We start from the raw sequence: 23,081 nt of genomic DNA on the forward strand, positions 1-23,081 counted from the left end.
CATGGGAGTGTGAACAACGAAATCCTGTATGTTTTGAACCTTTGCCGCGAGATTACTCAGGCTGGAAGCCAAACTCTGGACATCCATGATAAACAGCTAAGATCAGAGCCATTCAAGGGTTAAGAGGAGGTAAGAAGCAGCTAGACAGCAATTAAGGGCTAGGCAGCAAAACTCTGAAGGGAAAAAAAAAAAAAAAAAAAAAATTTCCCTTGAACACTTCTATTTCTCCTGCTTCAGCCCAAACAATTAACACTTTGTGGGCCGGCTATACTGTCATGAATTCCCAATGGCTAGGGATAGCACAGGATTAGCAAAGTATAATAAATATCGGACGAGCTCTAGGGTGATGGAACCTGGGCTGACCGCTGCCCTACGCCTGACAAACGCAACTAGAGATAGCCAGGGAGCGTGCCTAAGTTGGTTCTAGACGCCACGCACCAGCCTAAGAGCTAACTAGTACTGCAGAGGAAACAAAGAACTCACTTGCCTCCAGAGGAATTAACCCCAAAGATATAGTTGCCCCCCACATGTATTGACGGTGAAATGAGAGGAAGGCACACACATAGAGATGATGTATATAGCTTTAGCAAATAGAGGCCCGCTGAAAACTAGAAAGCAGAATGACACAAAAGGGGACTGAGCGGTCAGCAAAAAACCCTAATCAAAAAAACCATCCTGAGATTACAAGAACCCATGTGCCAACTCATGGCACATGGGGAGAACCTCAGTCGACTAGAGCAACCAGCTAACAAAGAGACATTCTAAGCAAGCTGGACAAAAAACCAAACAACTGAAAATCAGCACTTAGCTTATCCTGAAAGATCTGGGAGCAGGTAGGCAGGAACCAAACAGAGCACATCTGAACACATTGATAGCCGGCAAGGGAAATGACAGAAAGGCCAGGTAAAATAGGAAACACCCAGCCTCTGATGGACAGATGGAAACCAAAGGCCGCAACCCACCAAAGTCACCCAGTACCAGCAGTAACCACCAGAGGGAGCCCGCAAACAGAATCCACAACACAATGGGCACCAAGTACCGGAAGGTATCCTGATGGTTCCCAGGGTCTGAAGGAGAGGACACTCTCCTTCAGGCCCTGGGATCCATATTACTGTGTAAAATAAAGAATTAAAATAAAAAATATTGATATACTCACCTCTCCGGAGGCCCCTGGACATCACCGCTGGTAACCGGCAGCCTTCTTTGCTTAAAATGAGCGCGTTTAGGGCCTTCCATGACGTCACGGCTTCTGATTGGTTGCGTGCCGCTCATGTGACCGCCACGTGACCAATCACAAGCCGTGATGTAATTCTCAGGTCCTAAATTCCGAAGTCTAGGAATTTAGGACCTGAGAATTACGTCACGGCTTGTGATTGGTCGCGTGGCGGTTACATGAGCGGCACGCAACCAATCAGAAGCTGTGACGTCATGGAAGGTGCTGAACGCGCTCATTTTAAGCAAAGCAGGCTGCCGGTTACCAGCGGTGATGTCCAGGGGCCTCCGGAGAGGTGAGTATATCAATATTTTTTATTTTAATTCTTTATTTTTTACATGGATATGGATCCCAGGGCCTGAAGGAGAGTTTCCTCTCCTTCAGACCCTGGGAACCATACACTGGGAACTTCCGATTCCGATTCCCGATAACACAAAAGTATCGGATCTCGGTATCGGAATTCCGATACCGCAAGTATCAGCCGATACCCGATACTTGCGGTATCGGAATGCTCAACACTAGTCATAATGCAAGTACTACCATGTAAATACCAAAACGTGTAGGCCAAACACTGGCTCCCTATATTACATATATATAAGATGTTAGTATGGGGAAAAAAAATACACCAAAAGATCAGAGTGGCTGATATGTGAGTAATGTGAGCACACTAGATCTCATTTATCACTATACCCTAGGACATATAGATAAATAGTATAGGCCTCCCTAATCAATATGCTGCTGCACAAGTGTGTAAAAGATCAAGAGAACAAGTTAACTTAAATAGTCCAGGGTAGCCACCAGAAACCATGCTGGTGGAGCACTAAGTTGACTGTGCTTATTTATAGATATCAGCCATAACTGAAGCCGCTTATCCCAGCACCAGGGGAAAACCTGGATGGCGCAAGCACACCCTATGCATCAAACAAACCACGTTGTCACAATCCATATATTATATATATGGAGATATGGCGTCTGCCAGTTTTAGGTATCAATTATATACTAGTGCTGGTGATCTTATGTGCATTGCTTGTTGGAGGTAAAATGGGTTTAGTGTTGTAATTTGGGGTCGTTATACTTGCCGTAGTAGGCGGCACAGTTGTGCCCGGTATAAGTATACATAAAGTATGTCACATGGCACATTAATCAGCCTTTTTTGGGGGGTTTCCCAGTTTCCCTATTTGCAATGCCCAGTGGCTGTAACCACCATAGCCTCAGTCTTTTACCTGCCGTTGTGCCGCCTGTACGCATGCGCGCTGGGCACTTCTGCTCCCGGCGGCTTGCGGCATCTTTATGCTCGGGCGGTTGCCATGACTCTGGCGGCGCCCTTGCATGACGCCGCCGCCGCGGTGAGTTAGACGTTGTCCTGGCGACGCTTGCGTCACTTCCGGCGGATGCTGCTGCAGGTATCGGCGGGATCGTATTTAAACTCTGGCACAGTGGTCCTCTGACACGCCCCCTGACGAAGGAGCCCTGCTCCGAAACGCACGTCGGGTAGACGTGCCGGCCGCACACTTGACATATACCCGCTAACCGCCCAGGACCAGGTTATATAATTGTGACAACGTGGTTTGTCTGATGCATAGGGTGTGCTTGCGCCATCCTGGTTTTCCCCTGGTGCTGGGATAAGCGGCTTCAGTTATGGCTATCTATAAATAAGCACAGTCAACTTAGTGCTCCACCAGCATGGTTTCTGGTGGCTACCCTGGACTATTTAAGTTAACTTGTTCTCTTGGTCTTTTACACACTTGTGCAGCAGCATATTGATTAGGGAGGCCTATACTATTTATCTATATGTCCTAGGGTATAGTGATAAATGAGATCTAGTGTGCTCACAGTACTCACATATCAGCCACTCTGATCTTTTGGTGTATTTTTTTCCCCATACTAACATCTTATATATATGTAATATAGGGAGCCAGTGTTTGGCCTACACGTTTTGGTATCTACATGGTAGTACTTGCATTATGACCTGTACCATTGTTGTCACAGTATTTTTATAATATTTGTACTTAATAAAGAGTTTTTCTATTGATTATAGTTATTCCTTTTGGTTGTTTCTTTTGTGGTCTCCACATCCCTCATGTAGTATGCATGTAGCATGTTGTATGTATGTAGTATGTATGTAGTATGTATGTATGCAGTATGCATGTAGTATGTTGTATGTATGTAGTATGTATGTTGTATATATGTATGTATGTATGTAGTATGTATGTTGTATGTACGTATGTAGTATGTATTTAGTATGTTGAATGCATGTTGTATGTATGTATGTATGTAGTATGTTGTATGTATGCTGTATGTATGTAGTATGTTGTATGTATGTATTGTAAGACTATTCTTACTGAGTGTGTTGGGGGACACTCGCTTGGCCGTGACATTCAGCACACGGGCACGGGTTTTAAAAAACAAAACAGTCCATACGGTTTATTACGGTGTCATAAACCGGGCTATGCACAGTTCCTTATGTACATTTCATGAAACACAACAGGCACCAACTGGTGCTATTAACTTGCAGCTTTAAACACTTCATTTACGGCTTTGACTCACGGACACCAAACCTGCTGGATCTCTCACTTCGTCCAGTTATCATGGGTGTCCATACGCCGAACAGTTCACCAATGTCCCAAGTCACAAACAGCACATGTGACTCTGGGTCGTGGACTCTACACACGCTGAACCTCACTCCGTTCAGTTGCCGTGGGTGACCACACAGTTCATAGAACTTCACAAGCACTAACAGTCTGTATAGTACCTGACGGGAGCTCCTGCTCCACCTGCTGACTCCTTGTCAGTCCACTCCTCCTGGGGAAACTGCCTTACGGGGTTCACCAACTTGCCTGGCCGGCACACATCAGTCAGTCCAGAGCTACCGAAGGCCGGTAGCTTCCCCAGGTCCCACTGTGTCCTGCTCAGGGATCCGGTCCTCCTCCCAGGACCTCCCACGCCAGCAGGTGCTCTCCAGGAAGCCTCCTCCCAGGTCTTCCAACACAGGAGCACACACGGCCCACACACAGGCCCACAGGAACCATACACAGGACCATACACAGGGCCCTCAGGACCTTCACCACTCAGGTCCACTCACTGGAACCACACAGGAACATGTGACCCACACCCTGGTCACGTTATGTACCTGTAACCACACCCACAGTAATGGATCACATGGCTGGTCACGTGATCCTGACATCACTGCAGGTCTATTCTCACTGCCTCAATACAACTCCGTGCACATACCGGGGAGACCATGCAGCGCCCCCTACCTGTTACAGGGGTCACTGCATCACAGTATGTATGTAGTATGTATGTATGTATGTAGTATGTATGTATGTAGTATATAGTATGTTGTATGTATGTATGTAGTATGTATGTAGTATGTTGTATGTAGTATGTATGTTTGTGTTTTCTTTTACATTCAACACATTAGCCAGATGATGGGACTACTACTGTCCCATCATTGGCTAATGTGTCAATCACTGTCATTGTAGCAGGCATAGCCCCATGGGACTTGTAGTCCAATCGGACGATGCCTGCACACACACACAAAGACCCCCGAGAGGCCCGCACAGACCCCGGCAGGCCCGCACAGACCCTGCCTGCACACACAGACACGCACAGTCTCCGTCAATGCACCGCCCACACTCTTCCCCCCTCCCAAACTGGATGTGCAAGAAAAGAAATGGTTTAGTTTCATTACAATATTTGTGTCCCATTGACTTGCAGTGATATCGCCGATTCCCGATATTTTTTGGATATCGGTCTGATCCAATCCGATCCGATATTTCCCGATATTGGAAGGTATTGCTCAATTCTAATCATTACTACTCATACTGGTACCTTTTAAACAAGTAATGCTAAGATAGCAGGACTGGTTGGTGCTTTTCAATAGAAAGCTGAGCTCCTATACAATTACACATTATATGAATATAAAAGGAAAAGCTGGTGGAAGTAAAAAAGGAATCAAAATAATGCTATTGTGTCAAAAGTAACTGAATCAGTGCAACAACCACCAGCAAAGGATCATGTGAAGAGAATCACGGGCAAACGGAAATAGACAAAAAAGGAAAAAGAGGAACCAACCGACCAAAAAGTCCAAAAATAGAAAATACTTTATTAGATAATACTGACAAATTCAATATTAAAAACAATAATAAGAGCCAAAAAGGACAATGTGTGTGAAAATTTTTTGTAGGACAGCATATCCATTACAATACAAAATTAATAGAAAAATTGTCTTTCATGATATATGACAGTGAAACTAGTGAATAAAAAGAAACAATAACAACAAAAAAATTGTAAAAAGTGTGATATCAAGGTGTGTTTCACATAAACAGTGCAAACAACAATCTTTTTTGTGCACCACAAAAAAATGTGTGTTACAAATTATAGCAAAATCTCAAAAAGCCATGTTGCTGAGCAAAAGTGAAAAGTGTATTAATATAATGAAGGAGGCAATTCTGTATAGTAAAAGGATTGGGACACAATGACAAAAAGAATATTGTATAGAGTTATAACAAAGCAAAAATCAAAGAAGTGCTTACAGGATTAATGTAGTCCCTCTCACACCAGGATGGCGTGCCAACCCAACGCACGTTTCGACTTGTTGCCTTTGTCATTCCCTATCCTTTTCCTATACAGAATTGCCTCCTTCATTATAGTAATACACGTTTCACTTTTGTTAGGCAACATGGCTTTGTTGAGGTTTTGTCACAATTTGTAACACACTTTTTTTGTGGTGCACAAAAAAGATTGTTGTTTGCACTGTTTATGTGAAACACACCTTGATAGCACACTTTTTACAACTTTTTTATTATTGTTTCTTTTTATTCATTTGTTTCACTGTCATATCATGCAAATTGTCTCTTCAGAGAGGAAGAGGACTAGAACTCTAGTGCCACCTATTGGAACTAACAATCCTAACAGTCAATGCCGACCCTTTAATAAGCCTTGTCACATGACTTAGGATAATAGCCAAACCAAAATCTCAATTTGCAGACACTGTGTTTCGGGGTACTGCCCCTCGTCAGTGCAAAGTGGAGATATGGCTTGGCTGATTGAGAGGAGTCCGACCGGAATCCAAGAAGTATTGTTTCTCCTTGCAGAGAGTGACATGATAAGCATGTCGAGGTGAGGAAACTTAAAGTCGCAATGCTCCTCTGGGAAATATTTGCATATTTCCCAGAGGAGCATTGCGGCTTTAAGTCTCCTCACCTCAACATGCTTATCATGTCACTCTCCACAAGGAGAAACAATACTTCTTGGATCACTGTCATATCATGAAAGGCAACTTTTCTATATATTTAGTATTGCAATGGATGTGCTGTCCTACAAATTTTTTTCACACACATTGTCTTTTTTGGCTGCTATTATTGTTTTTAATATTGTCAGTATTACCTTGTAAAGTATTTTCTATTTTTGGATTATATGAATAAGCACACTTAAAATTCAGATTATTGAGCTGAAGCTTGAATAAGAAAGGGCACCATTTGTTTAATGGAACTATTTATTTTGTGTAAAAATAAAAAAGACCTTGGACAAACGAACTAAGCTTGTGAAACAAGCTCTAATATTTAATGGAAATTTATTTTGAGTTATAATAGTTTTGTATATTGGGAAGGAAACAATATAACATTAATTAATTAATTAATTCATTGCAACAGTAAATATTAAAGAGATGACAAGGAGTTGGTGTTGCTTACATTGTAATTTTTAAAATCTTTTGTAATAGTTTTTGCAGCAACAGATTTTTGAGTTGTTAAAAGAATAAAAGATTATTATATGAATGTAATGTTCATTCCATGTTCCATTTTTTACTATCAATTGATAGTATAAAAATACCTGTAAAATTTTAACGTATTATGATTAAAGAAGCACTCCCATCAAGGTTTTTATCCTCTTAATATATTGCAGTCATTATGTTATATAATACTATGTACTTCCAATTCCTCATTTTTCCCCTCTACCCAACTAATTCTTCTCTTTGCTCTGTGTAGAAACAGAAAGTCTCTTTTACCAGCATAAATCATTCCCCTCTTCAACTCCTGAACCAGCTTCTCTTTCCTACCCCCTGCCAAGACTTTTATAGTGATTCATGACTTATACAGGGAAAATTGACTTCCTATTTCTACATAGAACTTAAAAGGATTTAGCTAGTCAGTTTTTAATCATATGATGTCATAGACTTAATGGAAAAGAGAAGAATAAGCTAGATAAAAGTGCAAAATGAGCAATTGTAAGTGCATAGTGCTGTATAATATGTTGACTGAAATATATTAAGAGTATAACAATTTTAAAATTTTAGAAAAATGTGTTTGATATGACCTTTGATATTTTGTTTATTTTTAAAAATATTGGAAATTTTGCAAAAAGTTTGGAAATTTTGCAATTTTCAAACGTTTAATTTTTATGCCCTTCATTTGCAGAAATATGTCACACAAAATAATTAATAAACAACATTTCTCACATGTCTACTTTACATCAGCACACTTTTTAAAACAATTTTTTCGTTAGGAAGTTATAAGGGTTAACATTTTATCAGCATTTTCTCATTTTTCCAACAAAATTTTTTTTTAGGGATCACATGTGAAGTGACTTTGAAAGACCTATATGACAGAAAGTACTCAAAAGGGACACCATTCCTTCAAGTGCTTCACATGAACTAAAGCATTGTAGAAGAAAAAATTAAAATTTTACTTTTATGAACAAAAATGTTACTATTAGTCCAAAATTTTGAACAGGGATAATAGGAGAAAATGCCTCTGTCAGTTCCATCTGAATCTCGTATCTCAGAGATTTATAAGGAAAACCTTGTGTAAACGCTCAGCATAGAGCACAGGATAAATGTGAGCTGAACTTTACTGTGTTCCTTGAGAGGCAGAATGAGCAAATCAACAGCAGGTGAAGAATTGCTTTTTTTATTTAATATGCCATTCCCTCTGTGGTATAAGTGATTAGACGACTTTATTCTTTAAGTCAGTGCAATTACAGCAATACCAGATTTATATCAGGTTTTTATGTTTGGCTGCTGTCATACACTAACCCATTTCTGCCATTTTATGTACTATCCCGTCGAGGTGACCTGGGACTTAATTCCCAGGGAAGGTATAGTACGTCATGGGCCATCAGCCGTGCTCACGGGGGGAGCGCAGCCGATCGCCACCGGGTGTCAGCTGATTATTACAGCTGACATCTCGTACTACGTGCCAGGAGAGTTCATGGACCGCTCCCAGCACATTAACCCCCGGAACACTGTGATCAGACATCGCAGCATTCTGGCGGCATAGGGAAGCATCGCGCAGGGAGTGAAAAAGTAAAAAATAAAATATTTACATGTGTGAAGAAAAAAAAAATCCTAAATAAAGAAAAGATATATATTGTTCCAATAAATACATTTCTTTATCTAAATAAATAAAAAAAACAATAAAAGTACACATATTTAGTATCACCGCATCCGTAACAACCTGACCTATAAAACTGTTCCACTAGTTAACCCCTTCAGTGAACACTGTAAAAACAAAAACGAGGCAAAAAAAAGCACGATCAAAAAGACAGATATAAATAAACATGATACTGCTGAAAACATCATCTTGTCCCGCAAAAAATGAGCTGCCACACAGCATCATCAGCGAAAAGATAAAAAAGTTATAGTCCTCAGAATAAAGCGATGCAAAAATAATTACTTTTTATATAAAATAGTTTTTATTGTATAAAAGCACCAACACATTAGAAAATGATATAAATGAGGTATTGCTGTAATCGTACTGACCCGAGTAATAAAACTGCATTATCAATTTTATCAAACGTGGAATGGTATAAACGTCCCCCCAAAAGAAATTCATGAATAGCTGGTTTTTGGTCATTCTGCCTCAGAAAAATCAGAATAGAAAGCGATCAAAAAATGTCACATGACTGAAAATGGTACTAATAAAAACGTCAACTCGACACGCAAAAAACAAGACCACACATGACTCTGTGGACCAAAAAATGGAAAAATTATAGCTCTCAAAATGTGGAGACACAAAAACTATTTTTTGCAATAAAAAAGGGTCTTTTAGTGTGTAACAGCTGCTAATCATAAAAATCCGCTAAAAAAACACACTATAAATAGTAAATCAAACCCCCCTTCATCACCCCCTTAGTTAGGGAAAAATAATACAATTTTAAAAAATGTATGTATTTCAATCTTCGCGTTAGGGTTAGGGTGGGGCTAAAGTTAGGGTTAGGGCTACAGTTTGGGTTGGGTTAAGTTAGGGTTTGTGCTAAAGTTAGGGTTAGGTTTTGGATTACATTTACAGGTTGGGATTAGGTTTAGGGGTGTGTCAGTGTTAGGGGTGTGGTTAGGGTTATGGTTCGAATTAGGGATAGGGGTGTGTTGGAGTTAGGGGCGTGGTTAGGGTTGGGATTAGGGTTAGGGGTGTGTTGGGGTTAGGGGTGTGGTTGGGATTAGGATTAGGGGCGTGTTCGGGTTAGGGTGTGGTTAGAGTTATGGTTAGGGTTGGGAATATGGTTAGGGTTGTGTTTGGGTTATGGTTTCAGTTAGAACTGGGGGGCTTCCACTGTTTAGGCACATCAGGGGCCCTCCAAATGCGACATGGCGTCCAATCTCAATTCCAGTCAATTCTGCGTTGATAAAGTAAAACAGTGCTCCTTCCCTTCCAAGTTCTCCCTTCCGCCCAAACAGGGGTTTACCGAACATATGGGGTATCAGCGTACTAAGGAAAAATCGAACAACTTTTGGGATCCAACTTCTCCTGTTACCCTTGGAAAAATACAAAACTGGGGGCTAAAAAATAATTTTTGTGGAAAAAAAGGATTTTTTATTTTCACGGCTCTGCGTTATCAACTGTAGTGAAACACTTGGGGGTTCAAAGTTCTCAAAACACATCTAGATAAGTTCCTTGGGGGGTCTGGTTTCCAATATGGTGTCACTTGTGGGGAGTTTCTACTGTTTAGGTACATCAGGGGCTCTGCAAATGCAATGTGACACCTGCAGACCAATCCATCTAAGTCTGCATTCCAAACGGTGCGCCTTCCCATCCGAGCTCTGCCATGCGTCCAAGCAGTGGTTTACCCCCACATATGGGGTATCAGCGTCAACAACTTTTGGGGTCCAATTTCTTCTGTTGCCCTTGGAAAGATTAAAAAATTGGGAGCAAAAATATCATTTTTGTGAAAAAATATGATTTTTTATTTTTACGGATCTACATTATATACTTCTGTGAAGCACTTGTTGGGTCAAAGTGCTCACCACACATCTAGATAAGTTTCTTACAGGGTCTACTTTTCAAAATGGTGTCAATTGTGGAGGGTTTCAATGTTTAGACACATCAGGGGCTCTCCAATTGCGAAATAGCGTCCTCTCTCAATTCCAGTCAATTTTGCATTGAAAAGTCAAACGGCACTCCTTCCCTTCCGAGCTCTGCCATGCGCCCAAACAGTAGTTTATCCCCACATATGGGGTATCAGCATACTCAGGACAAATTGTACAACAACTTTTGGGGTCCAATTTCTCCTGTTACCCATGGTAAAATAAAACAACTTGGAGCTGAAATAATTTTTTTATGAAAAAAGTTATAAATTACTGTGAAACACCTGAAGGGTTAATAAACTGTTAGGGCTGGTTGAATGCACCAAGTAAATATAGAGATAATATAGGTGTGTTCGCAGCCCGGGGTCCACCGTGCAGGAGTGGAACCTTATGCTAGTAAATGGCGGCACTATATGGTGGTACAACGCCTGAATAGACACGGGTTCCGTCACCCAGTCTGTATAGGAGCGAACTCTGTTGCTTCACAGAGTCGCCGGGATTAGAGTAACTCTGTGCCCTGTTAACTTCACAGAGGATCACAGCTCACTAACAGAGCAGATAGCATACAGTTGTCATACAGTCAGCATCAGCACACAAACAACTCCTCTCCGGAGGTGGTGCCAGAATTCTAGTGGCTATATGCCAGCCCTAAATTCACACACACGAACTACTCTCCGGAGGTGCTGGAATTCTAGTGGCTATACAGCCGACCTTGAGCACATGCAGACACAGACCACAAGGCAGCTAAGTTCATAGTAAACATAGGTTGATACTAGCTCATGGCCGTGCGGCCATGCGAACCTTTTATAGAGAAAGCACTCCAGGACCTTCCTAGTGGTCCAATAGGAACTGCTTCAGGACCTGAGCAGTGCTGGTAACAGTGCTGGTAACAATGGCTGAGCCTGGAAGATCAGCAGTAACCAAGCGCACAGTATCTGCCTGAGCCAGATGCTGGGACCGACGTTCCCGCTGAGCAGGCTCCACTGTGGCTGAAGAAGAATGGGAGACCACAGCGAAGGTGGTTCGAGATTCCCCCTGTGTAGCGGTGGGAACTTGACACCTAACATTAACTTCTTGAATTTGGTTTTGAGCACCTTGAGGGGTGCAGTTTTTAGAATGGTGTCACACTGGGGTATTTTCTATCATATAGACCCCTCAAAGTGACTTCAAGTGTGATGGGGTCCCTAAAAAAATGGTGTTGTAAAAATGAGAAATTGCTGGTCAACTTTTAACCCTTATAACTCCCTAACAAAAAAAATGGGTTCCAAAATTGTGCTAATGTAAAGTAGACATGTGGAAAATGTTACTTATTAAGTATGTTGTGTGATATATCTTTGTGATTTAAGGGCAAAAAAATTCAAAGTTAGAAAATTGCGAAATTTTCAAAATTTTCGCCAAATTTCCATTTTTTTCACAAATAAACGCAGGTAATATCAAATAAATTTTAAAACTATCATGAAGTATAATATATCACAAGAAAACATTGTCAGAATCATCAGGATCCGTTGAAGCATTCCAGAGTTATAACCTCATAAAGGGACAGTGGTCAGAATTGTAAATATTGGCCCGGTCATTAACGCATTAACGTGCAAACCACCCTTGGGGGATAAGGGGCAAAAAGATGGGGGGTTTTTTGCAAAAAAAAGGTTTTGCATTGCTATATTTGAGAGCTAAAATTTTTGCATATTTCTGCCGACAGCCATATAAGAACTTGTTTTTTGCACTCCGAGTTTTTATTGGTACCGTTTTCAGTCATATACCTTTTTTTTATCTCTTTCTATTCTGATTTTTGGAAGGCAGAAAGAACAAAAACCAACAATTCAAGAATTGTTTTTTCAATTTATTTTATGCTGTTCCCTATTTGGTAAAATTGATAAGGCAACTTTATTCTTCGGGTCAGTACGATTATAGCAATACCACATTTATATCTTTTTTTTTCGTTTTGGCTCTTATATATGATAAAAACTATTTTTTAGATAAAATAATTATTCTTACATCGTTGTATTCTGAGAGCTGTAGCTTTTTTATTTTACCACTGATGGAGCTGTATAGTGGCTTGCATTTTGCGGGAAAATATGCCATTTTCAGAGATTTTTATTTACATTTGTCTTTTTGATTACATTTTATTCTACTTTTTGTTCAGCAGTATGATGAAAAATCATAGTTTTTTGCCTCTTTATGTTGTTCACTGAAGGGGTTAATCAGTGGGACAGTTTTATACGTTGAGTCATTCCAGAGGCAGCAGTACCAAATATGTGTAATTTTTTAACATAAAAATACGTATTTATGGGTATTTTTTAATTATCATTTTTTAAATATATTTTTATAATTCTTTAAATTTTCTTTTTACTTTTTCACTTAGACCCTCTATGGAACTTTAACTGTTAGCTCTGGTATACTAACTGGTATAATGCACTACATAACTATCACTGCTGCACTGAGAAAAGTCTCTTAGAACATGCTTTGAGCATTATCTGACAGGCTTTCTGCAGCCTGGTGACCTGGATGTCATCATGGGTCACCTTGGTAATGATCAGACTCTTGCTATTACTACACAGGTGTACCAATTATGCGGGAGAGGGAGACTACTCCCTCTCCCAGCATTGTAAATGTTGCAATTGAAATCGGTTAAACAGCCAAGGGCAGTATGGGCACTTCTCCTGGCTGTGAGAGCCGGTTGTCAGATATGTTAGTGTGGGCATAGCTCTTGTGCTCCCACGATTGCAATAATGTATCCTGGGCAAACATTTAAAGTTTGCACATGTTGCACATCACACAAACATTTCGGCTGTATTTACTTGCACTGAGTTCAGACCGTTAAATGACCGTGATCGAGAATATTTAAGCTATTTGACACTTGTTTTCCAGCCTCTTTACCCCAGCTGAGGAAAAATGATGAGCAAAGAACGATCACTAGTAGATCAGTCTGTCCCCATACAGTATCATGTTATTAGCAGCATATTTGAAGCTTACACCAGGAGATCTGCTGCTGAGAACAATGATTTTTGTTCAGGCATAAACCCCATAGTGCTCCACAAAGTTTAATACATACCCCATAAACCTCCATATAGTATACTGCACGCATCATAGTCCTTCATACAATATAATACACATCCCATAGTGCTGCATACAGTTTAATACCCCATAGTACAATGCACACCATAGTTCTCCACAGGAGTATAATGCAACCCTCACTGGAGTTTAACCCCTTTCTGGCAATGGACGTACTATTCCGTCCATGTGACGTGGGACTTAATTCCCATGGATGGAATAGTACGTCACAAGCGATCAGCCATGCTCATGATGACATATGGGTCTCCAGACCTGAGAGACTTCCTGTCATGCAGAGTGATGACCAAGAAGTCTCTCAGGTCAGTGTAATAAAAGCTGCAGCACTGACAGCTTCTATAGCATGCAGATCTGCATGCTAAAGAAGCGATCAGCCTGTACAAAATGAGTGCCCCATAGAGGGACAAAGAGTAAAACTAAGAAAGAATTTAAAAAAAAAATTGAATCCCTTTCTGACATCCAACATACTATTCCTGGGCCTGTCTGACCATCAATGGGATAGTACGTCATACGCACAGTACGTCACAGGGGAGCACGACCGATCGCAGCTGGGTGTCAGCTGATTATCACAGCTGACACCTGGCACTATGTGCCAGGAGCAGTCACGGACCGCTCCTGGAACTGTAACCCCCAGAACACTGCGATCAAACAAGATTGCAGGGTTCCGGCGGCATAGGGAAGCATCGCACAGGGAGCTCCCTGCGTGCTTCCCTGAGACCATCAGAGCAACGCGATGTGAGCACATTGTTCTGAGGTTCTCCTACCTGCAGGCCCCTGGATCCAAAATGGCCATGGGGTTCTTCCGGGTCCTACAGGGAGGTGGCTGATAGCAGGCTCTGGAAAGCCTCCTACACTGCCTGTTAGATCGCTGATCTGACACAGTGCTCTGCAAAGTGTCAGATCAGCGATCTGACTTTATCCAGTTATGTCCCACCCTGGGACAATGTAAAAAAGTTAAAAAAATAAATAACACGTGTAAAAATGTTTTTAAAAAAAATCCTAAATAAAGAAAAAAATATATATATTTTTCCAAAAAGTACATTTCTTTATGTAAATAAAAAAACAATAAAAGTACACATATTTAGTATCGCCATATTCGTAACGACCGACCTATAAAACTGTCCCACTAGTTAATCCCTTTAGTGAACCCTTTAATAAAAAAAACAATGCAAAAACAATTATTTATCATCATACTGCCAAAGAAAAAGTGAAATAACACGCGATCAAAAAGACGAATATAAATAAACATTGTACCGCTGAATACATCATCTTGTCTCGTAAAAAAGGGGGCGAAAATATCATTGTTGTGGAAAAAATATGATTTTTTTATTTTTATGGCTCTACATTATAAACTTCTGTGAAGCACTTGGGGGTTCAAAGTTCTCACCACACATCTAGATAAGTTCCTTGGTGGGTCTAATTTCCAAAATGGGGTCACTTGTGGGGGTTTCCACTGTTCAGGCACATGAGAGGCTCTCCAAACGCGACATGGCATCCGATCTCAATTCCACACTATTTTGTGTTGAAAAAGTCAAACGGCACTCCTTCCCTTCCGAGCTCTGCTATGCGCCCAAGCAGTGGTTTACCCCCACATATGGGGTATCAGCGTACTCAGGACAAATTGCACAATAACTTTTTGGGTCCTGTTACGTTTGGGAAAATAAAAATTGGGGGTGAAAAGATCATTTTTGTGAAAAAAAATTAAAATTTTCACGCCCGGTCGTTATAAACTTCTGTGAAGCCCTTGGAGGATCAAAGTGCTCACCACACATCTAGATAAGTTACTTGGGGGGCATAGTTTACAAAATGGGGTCACTTGTGTGGGGTTTCCACTGTTTAGGCACATTAGGGGTTCTCAATTCCAGCTAATTTTGCATTGAAATGTCAAACGGCGCTCTTTCCCTTCCATACTCTGCCATGCGCTGAAACAGTGGTTCCCCCCAAATATGGGGTATCAACCGAATCAGAACAAATTGGATAATAACTTTTCAGGTCCAATTTCTCCTCTTACCCTTGGAAAAATAAAAAAAAAGTTGGACCTGAAGTATTTTTTTTGTGAAAAAAGTTAAATGTTGATTTTTTTTAAACATTCAAAAAATTCCTGTGAAGCACCTGAAGGGTTAATAAGCTTCATAAATGTGGTTTTGAGCACCTTGAGGGGTGCAGTTTTTAGAATGGTGCCACTTTTGGGTATTTTCTATCATATAGTCCCCTCAAAGTGACTTCAAATGTGATGTGGTCCCTAAAAAAAATGGTGTTGTAAAAATGAGAAATAACTGGTTAATTTTTAACCCTTATAACTTATGGAGTATTTTGTGTGACATATCTCTGATTTAAGGGCATGAAAATTCTAATTTGGAAAATTGTGAAATTTAAAAAATTTGCCCCAGATTTCTGTTTTTTTCACAAATAAACACAAGTCATATCAAAGAAATTTTACCACTATCATGAAGTATAATAAGTCATGAGAAAAAAAAATGTCAGAATCACCAGGATCCATGGATGATCTATGCCTGATGAAGAGACCTGAGTAGTCTCGAAAGCTGCAATTTGTTACCATCTGTTCAGTTAGCCATTAAAAGGTATCAACCACTGAGGACTCTCAATTCTAAACATTTTTCAGGATCCATGGAAGCATTCCAGAGTTATTACCTCATAAAGGGACAGTGGTCAGAATTGTAAAAATTGGCCAGGTCATTAATGTGCAAACCACCCTTGGGGGTAAGGCTACTTTCACACTAGCATCGTACTCGGCCCGTCGCAGTGCGTCGGGCCAAAGTACCAACGCTAGCTGTGAATGCGCCGCACAACGGGGGCAGCGGATGCATTTTTCCAGCGCATCCGTCGCCCCATTGTGAGGTGCGGGGTGGTGCGGGGGGGAGGGGGTGGAGTTCCGACCGCGCATGCGCGGTCGGAAATGGTGGTCCGTCGGCAGCAAAAAACGTTACATGTAATGTTCTTTGCACTCGACGGTCCGCCACAACATGGCGCAAAAGTCGCACGACGGTTGCGACGTGTGGCAAAGCGTCGCAATGCGACGCTAATGCTAATTAATGGTGAAAAAACGCATCCTGCAAGCACTTTTGCAGGATGAGTTTTTTCAACCAAACGACGCATAGCGACGTGCAGTGCACGACGCTAGTGTGAAAGAGGCCTAAAGGGGTTAATAATTGTAAAAATATTTTTAAAAAAAAATAAAAAAATCAATATTTATTCTATCAATAAATAAATATTTGAATTAAAAAAATCTAAACAATAAGGCTATGTGCACACGTAGGAAATGTGGTGCAGAATTTTCTGCACTAAATCTGCATCTCCTGGCAGAATCCGCAGGTGCGTTTTTTATGCGTTTTTTGTGCATTTTTTGTGTGTTTTTTATGCGTTTTTTGTGCAGATTTTACCACTGCAGATTTCTATTAATGGAGGGGTGCAGAAACACTGCAGAAATGCACAAAAGAAGTGACATGCACTTCTTTGAAATCTGCAGCGTTTCTGCGCAGATTTTTCTGCACCATGTGCACAGCTTTTTTTTCACATTGATTTACATTGTACTGTAAATCACAGTGCAGTTCTGCAGCGTTTCTGCAGCAGAAAAATCTGCTGCAGTTCTGCACCAATTCTGCACTAAATCTGCATTGTGTGCACATACCCTAAAAAAAAGTACACATAATAATAATAATAATTTTATTTAAATAGCGCCAACATATTCCGCAGCGCTTTACAAATTATAGAGGGGACTTGTACAGACAATAGACATTACAGCATAACAGAAATCACAGTTCAAAATAGATACCAGGAGGAATGAGGGCCCTGCTCGCAAGCTTACAAACTATGAGGAAAAGGGGAGACATGAGAGGTGGATGGTAACAATTGCTTTAGTTATTTGGACCAGCCATAGTGTAAGGCTCAGGTGTTCATGTAAAGCTGCATGAACCTGTTAACTGCCTAAGTATGTAACAGTACAGACACAGAGGGCTATTAACTGCATAAAGTGTATGAGAACATGATACGAGGAACCTGATTATGGGTGTTTTTTTTTATGATAGGCCACACAGGGATCATTAGGTTAATGCGTTGAGGCAGTAGGCCAATCTGAACAAATGAGTTTTTAGGGCACGCTTAAAACTGTGGGGATTGGGAATTAATCGTATTAATCAAGGTAGTGCATTCCAAAGAATCGGCGCAGCACGTGTAAAGTCATGGAAACGGGAGTGGGAGGTTCTGATTATTGAGGATGCTAACCTGAGGTCATTAGCGGAGCGGAGGACACGGGTAGGGTGGTAGACTGAGACCAGAGAGGAGATGTAGGGTGGTGCTGAGCCATGGAGTGCTTTGTGGATGAGGGTAGTAGATTTGTACTGGATTCTGGAGTGGATGGGTAGCCAGTGTAATGACTGGCACAAGGTAGAGGCATCGGTGTAATGGTTGGAGAGGAATATGATCCTGGCTGCAGCATTCAGGACAGATTGGAGCGGGGAGAGTTTGGTAAGAGGGAGGCCGATTAGTAGAGAGTTACAATAGTCCAGACGGGAATGAATAAGTGAAACAGTAAGAGTTTTTGCAGAGTCGAAAGTAAGAAAAGGGCAAATTCTAGAAATGTTTTTGAGATGCAGATAAGAAGAGTGATCGGATGTGGGGGGTGAATGAAAGCTCAGAATCAAGGATGACCCCAAGGCAGCGGGCATGTTGCTTTGGAATAATGGTGGAACCACACACGGAGATGGCAATGTCACGCAAAGGTAGGTTAGTAGAGGGAGAGAACATGAGGAGTTCAGTTTTTGACAGGTTCAGTTTCAGATAGAGGGAGGACATGATGTTAAAAACAGCGGTAAGACAATCACTGGTGTTTTCTAAAAAGGTTTGCGTGATAACAGGAGAAGAGGTGTATAATTGGGTGTCGTCAGCATAGAGATGGTACTGGAAACCAAATCTACTGATTGTTTGTTCAATAGGGGCAGTATACAAAGAGAAGAGGAGGGGGCCTAGGACTGATCCTTAAGGAACCCCAACAGTAAGGGGAAGGTGAAAGGAGGAGGAACCAGCAAAACATACAGTGAAGGATCGGTCAGAGAGATAGGAGGAGAACCAGGAGAGAACGGTGTCCTTGAGGCCGATGGAGCGGAGCATATTGAGAAGGAGCTGATGATCCACAGTATTGAATGCTGCGGAGAGATCCAAGAGAATTAGCATGGAGTAGTGACCATTAGATTTAGCTGTCAGTAGGTCATTAGAGACTTTAGTGAGGGCAGTTTCAGTAGAGTGTAAAGAGAGGAAGCCAGATTGAAGAGGGTCGAGAAGAGAGTTATCTGAGAGATAGCGGGTAAGACGGGAGTGGACTAGGCATTCAAGGAGTTTAGAGATGAAAGGAAGATTAGAGACAGGTCTATAATTAGTGGCACACATGGTTAGTATTGCCGTGTCCGTAATGACCTGACCTATAAAACTGTCCCACTAGCTAACCCATTTAGTGAGCACCATTGAAAAAAAAAATAACAAGGCAAAAAAACAATGCTTTATCATCATACTGCTGAACGAAAAGTGGAATAACACGCAATCAAAAAGATGGATATAAATAAATGTGGTACCGCTGAAAATGTTATGTGCAAAAAATAAACCACCATATAGCTCCATCACCAGAAAAATAAAAATGTTATATCTCTCAGAATAAAGTGATGCAAAAATATATTTTTTTTATATAAAATAGATTGTATTGCATAAAAGCGCCAAAACATAAAAGAAATATAAATGAGATATTGCTGTAATCGTACTGACCTGACGAATAAAACTGCCTTATCAATTTTGCCACATGTATAAAGGTATAATTGCTCCCCACAAATGAAATTCATGAATTGCTGGTTTTTGTTCATTCTGCCTCACTAAAATCAGAATAAAAAACGATTAAAAAATGTCATGTGCCTGAAAAAGGTACCATTAAAAACATCAACTCGTCCTGCAAAAAACAAGACCTCACATGACTCTGTGGGCCAAAATATGGAAAAATTATTGCTCTCAATATGTGGTGATGCAAAAACTATTTTTTTAAATAAAAAGTGTCTTTTAGTGTGTGACAGCTGCCAAACATAAAAACCCGCTATAATTATTATTATTATTTATTTATTGTTATAGCGCCATTTATTCCATGGCGCTTTACAAGTGAGGAGGGGTATACATAATAAAAACAAGTACAATAATCTTGAACAATACAAGTCATAACTGGTACAGTAGGAGAGTGGACCCTGCCCGCGAAGGCTCACAATCTACAAGGGATGGGTGAAAATACAGTAGGTGAGGGTAGAGCTGGTCATGCAGCGGTTTGGTTGATCGGTGGTTACTGCAGGTTGTAGGCTATAAAAACCCGATATAAATAGTCAATCAAACCCCCTTTTATCACCCCCTTAGTTAGGGAAAAATAATAAAATTCAAAAAATTTACGGTATTTCCATTTTTCCTTTAGGGTTAGGGTTCGGGTTGGGGCTAAAGTTAGGATTATGGTTACTGTTGGGATTAGGGTTAGGGTTCGGATTAGGGTTGGGATTAGGGGTGTTTTAGGGTCAGGTTTGTGGTTAGGGTTAGAATTAGGGTTAGGGGTGTGTTGGGGTTAGGGTTGGAATTAGAATTGGGGATTACCACTGTTTAGGCACATCAGGAGCTCTCCAAACGCGACATGGCATCCGATCTCAATTCCAGCCAATTCTGCGTTGAAAACATCAAACGGCGCTCCTTCCCTTCCGAGCTCTGCCATGCACCCAAACAGTGGTTTCCCAACACATATGGGGTATCACCGCACTCGGGACAAATTGCACAATAACTTTTGTAATCCAATTTCTCCTGTTACCCTTGGGAAAATAAAATTTGGATTTGAAATAATTTTTTTGTGAAAAAAGTTACATTTTCTTTTCTTTTTAAACATTCTACAAATTCCTGTGAAGGGTTAATAAACTTCTTCAATGTGGTTTTATGTACCTTGAGGGGTGCTGTTTTTAGAACGGTGTCACTTTTGGTTAATTTCTATCATATAGACCCTTCAAAGTGACTTCAAATGAGAGGTGGTCCCTAAAAAAAATGATGTTGTAAAAATGAGAAATTGCTGGTCAACTTTTAACCCTTATAACTCCCTAACAAAAAAAATGGGTTCCAAAATTGTGCTAATGTAAAGTAGACATGTGGAAAATGTTACTTATTAAGTATTTTGTGTGACATATCTGTGTGATTTAAGGGCATGAAAATTCAAAGTTGTAAAATTGCAAAATTTTCAAAATTGTCGCCAAATTTCCATTTTTTTCACAAATAAACGCAAGTCATATAAAATATATTTTAACACTATCATGAAATACAATATGTCACGAGAAAAAATTGTCAGAATCACTGGGATTCATTGAAGCATTCCAGAGATATAACCTCATAAAGGGACAGTGGTCAGAATTGTAAAAATTTGCCTAGTCAATAAACATGCAAACCACCCTTGGGGGTAAAGGGGTTAATACAGCCCAACAGGACTTTAATGCAGCCCCATCAGAGTTTAATACAGTCCCACAGGAATATGATGCAGCCCCATAGGAGTTTAATGCAGCCCTTCAGAATATAATGCAACCCCCACAGGAGTATAATGCAGCCCCATAGAATATAATGCAGCCTCAGAGGTGTATAATGGAGGCCCACAGGAGTATAATGCAACCCAATAGGATTATCATGCAGCCCCATAGGAGTATCATGCAGCCCACATAGGAGTATCATGCAGCCCCCATAGGAGTATCGTGCAACCTCCATAGGAGTATCATGCAGTCCCATAGAAGTATAAAGCAGACCCCATTGGAGTATAATGCAGTATCATGGCCACCCCGAACTCAATAATTATAAAAATAACTACATTACTCACCTCTCATCGTTCCCCCTGGAGCACGTCTTCTAATCTCAGTAGCTCCACTACCTGGCATAGTTTGGTGCTCGATGAAGTAACGTCATTGTGGGCCCGCTACATCAAAGGCAGAGGGGGATGATAGGAGAAGAGGCATCACGTGATGTGATGCTCTCTCCTCCATCATTGCTTTCAACTGTATCGGCATCTGCGATGCAGGGATGGAGGCACTGGCACCGGGCTCCTGACTCACGGCCCCATGGAAGTCATGTGGTCTGACACCATTAGCAGAATGCCACTGGCTGGGGGCCCCTGAGGTAGTGAGGGCCCTAGGCAGATACATAGACTGCCTGCCCACAACTCCGGTCCTGGATGTATCCATACATCCAAGGTCAGGAACCACTTCCTAACCAAGAATTTTGGATTTGTCTAGGTCGTGAAGGCGTTAAGATGATTATCAATCCAGTCTCTTAAAATGGGGGCTTAACTATTAAGGATGCAGAAATAATAGAAGCTCTACTGCCTTGATGTCCCTCTATACCATTAGAGAAATCCAATACCCCATGTCATAAATGGGGTACTTTTAGAGATTTTACATAGAGGCTTAAAATTCTGACTTTAAAAAAAAAAAAAAAAAAAACAACTATAAAATACAAACAGCACTTTTATGTCAACAGTGCTTTTTTATTATAAACCTCTATATTGAACAAAGCTCAAATACAACAAAATTATTTTTTCACCAAAATATGTGTACTCAGTATGCCTAACACTGGTTGATTTTTCAAAATGTGAAATAAAAATACTTATTCTATGATTTAGCAATTATTTTTGTGCACATTTGCCAGGACAACTTTAGCTTGACCCAGTAATCATAAAAACAGATATTTTAAGAATATCAAAGTTTTTATGGAAGTAAAGTTCTTTATTTAGATTCATTTTCCCTAAATACAGTCCATATATATTATTAGTAGAAACTAGAAACAATCCTCATTGCTTTAAGCTTGCAGTATTGCACTGGGGTGGCAAGGACCCATCAGTAACATTGACACTGGGGGTCCACTGTTCCACCACATGCAAATATTACTAGTGTTGAGCGATACCGTCCGATACTTGAAAGTATAGGTATCGGAAAGTATCGGCCGATACCGGCAAAGTATCGGATCTAATCCGATACCGATACCCGATACCAATACAAGTCAATGGGACTCATGTATCGGACGGTATTCCTGATGGTTCCCAGGGTCTGAAGGAGAGGAAACTCTCCTTCAGGCCCTGGGAACCATATTAATGTGTAAAATAAAGAATTAAAATAAAAAATATTGCTATACTCACCTCTCCGACGCAGCCTGCACCTTACCGAGGGAACCGGCAGCGTTGTTTGCTTAACATTCGCGCTTTAACCTCCTTACGTGAAGTCCCGGCTTGTGATTGGTCGCGCGCCGCCCATGTGGCCGCGACGCGACCAATCACAGCAAGCCGTGACGTAATTTCAGGTCCTTCAGGATTTTAAAATTACGTTCCGGCTTTGTGATTGGTCGCGTCGCGGTCACATGGGCGACGCGACCAATCACAAGCCGTGACGTCACGGGAGGCTGGACACGCGCGCATTTTAAAATGCGCGCGTGTCCAGCCTCCCGTGACGT

The sequence above is a fragment of the Ranitomeya variabilis genome, chromosome 3, assembly GCF_051348905.1.
Source record: "Ranitomeya variabilis isolate aRanVar5 chromosome 3, aRanVar5.hap1, whole genome shotgun sequence".
Classification (NCBI taxonomy): Eukaryota; Metazoa; Chordata; class Amphibia; order Anura; family Dendrobatidae; genus Ranitomeya; species Ranitomeya variabilis.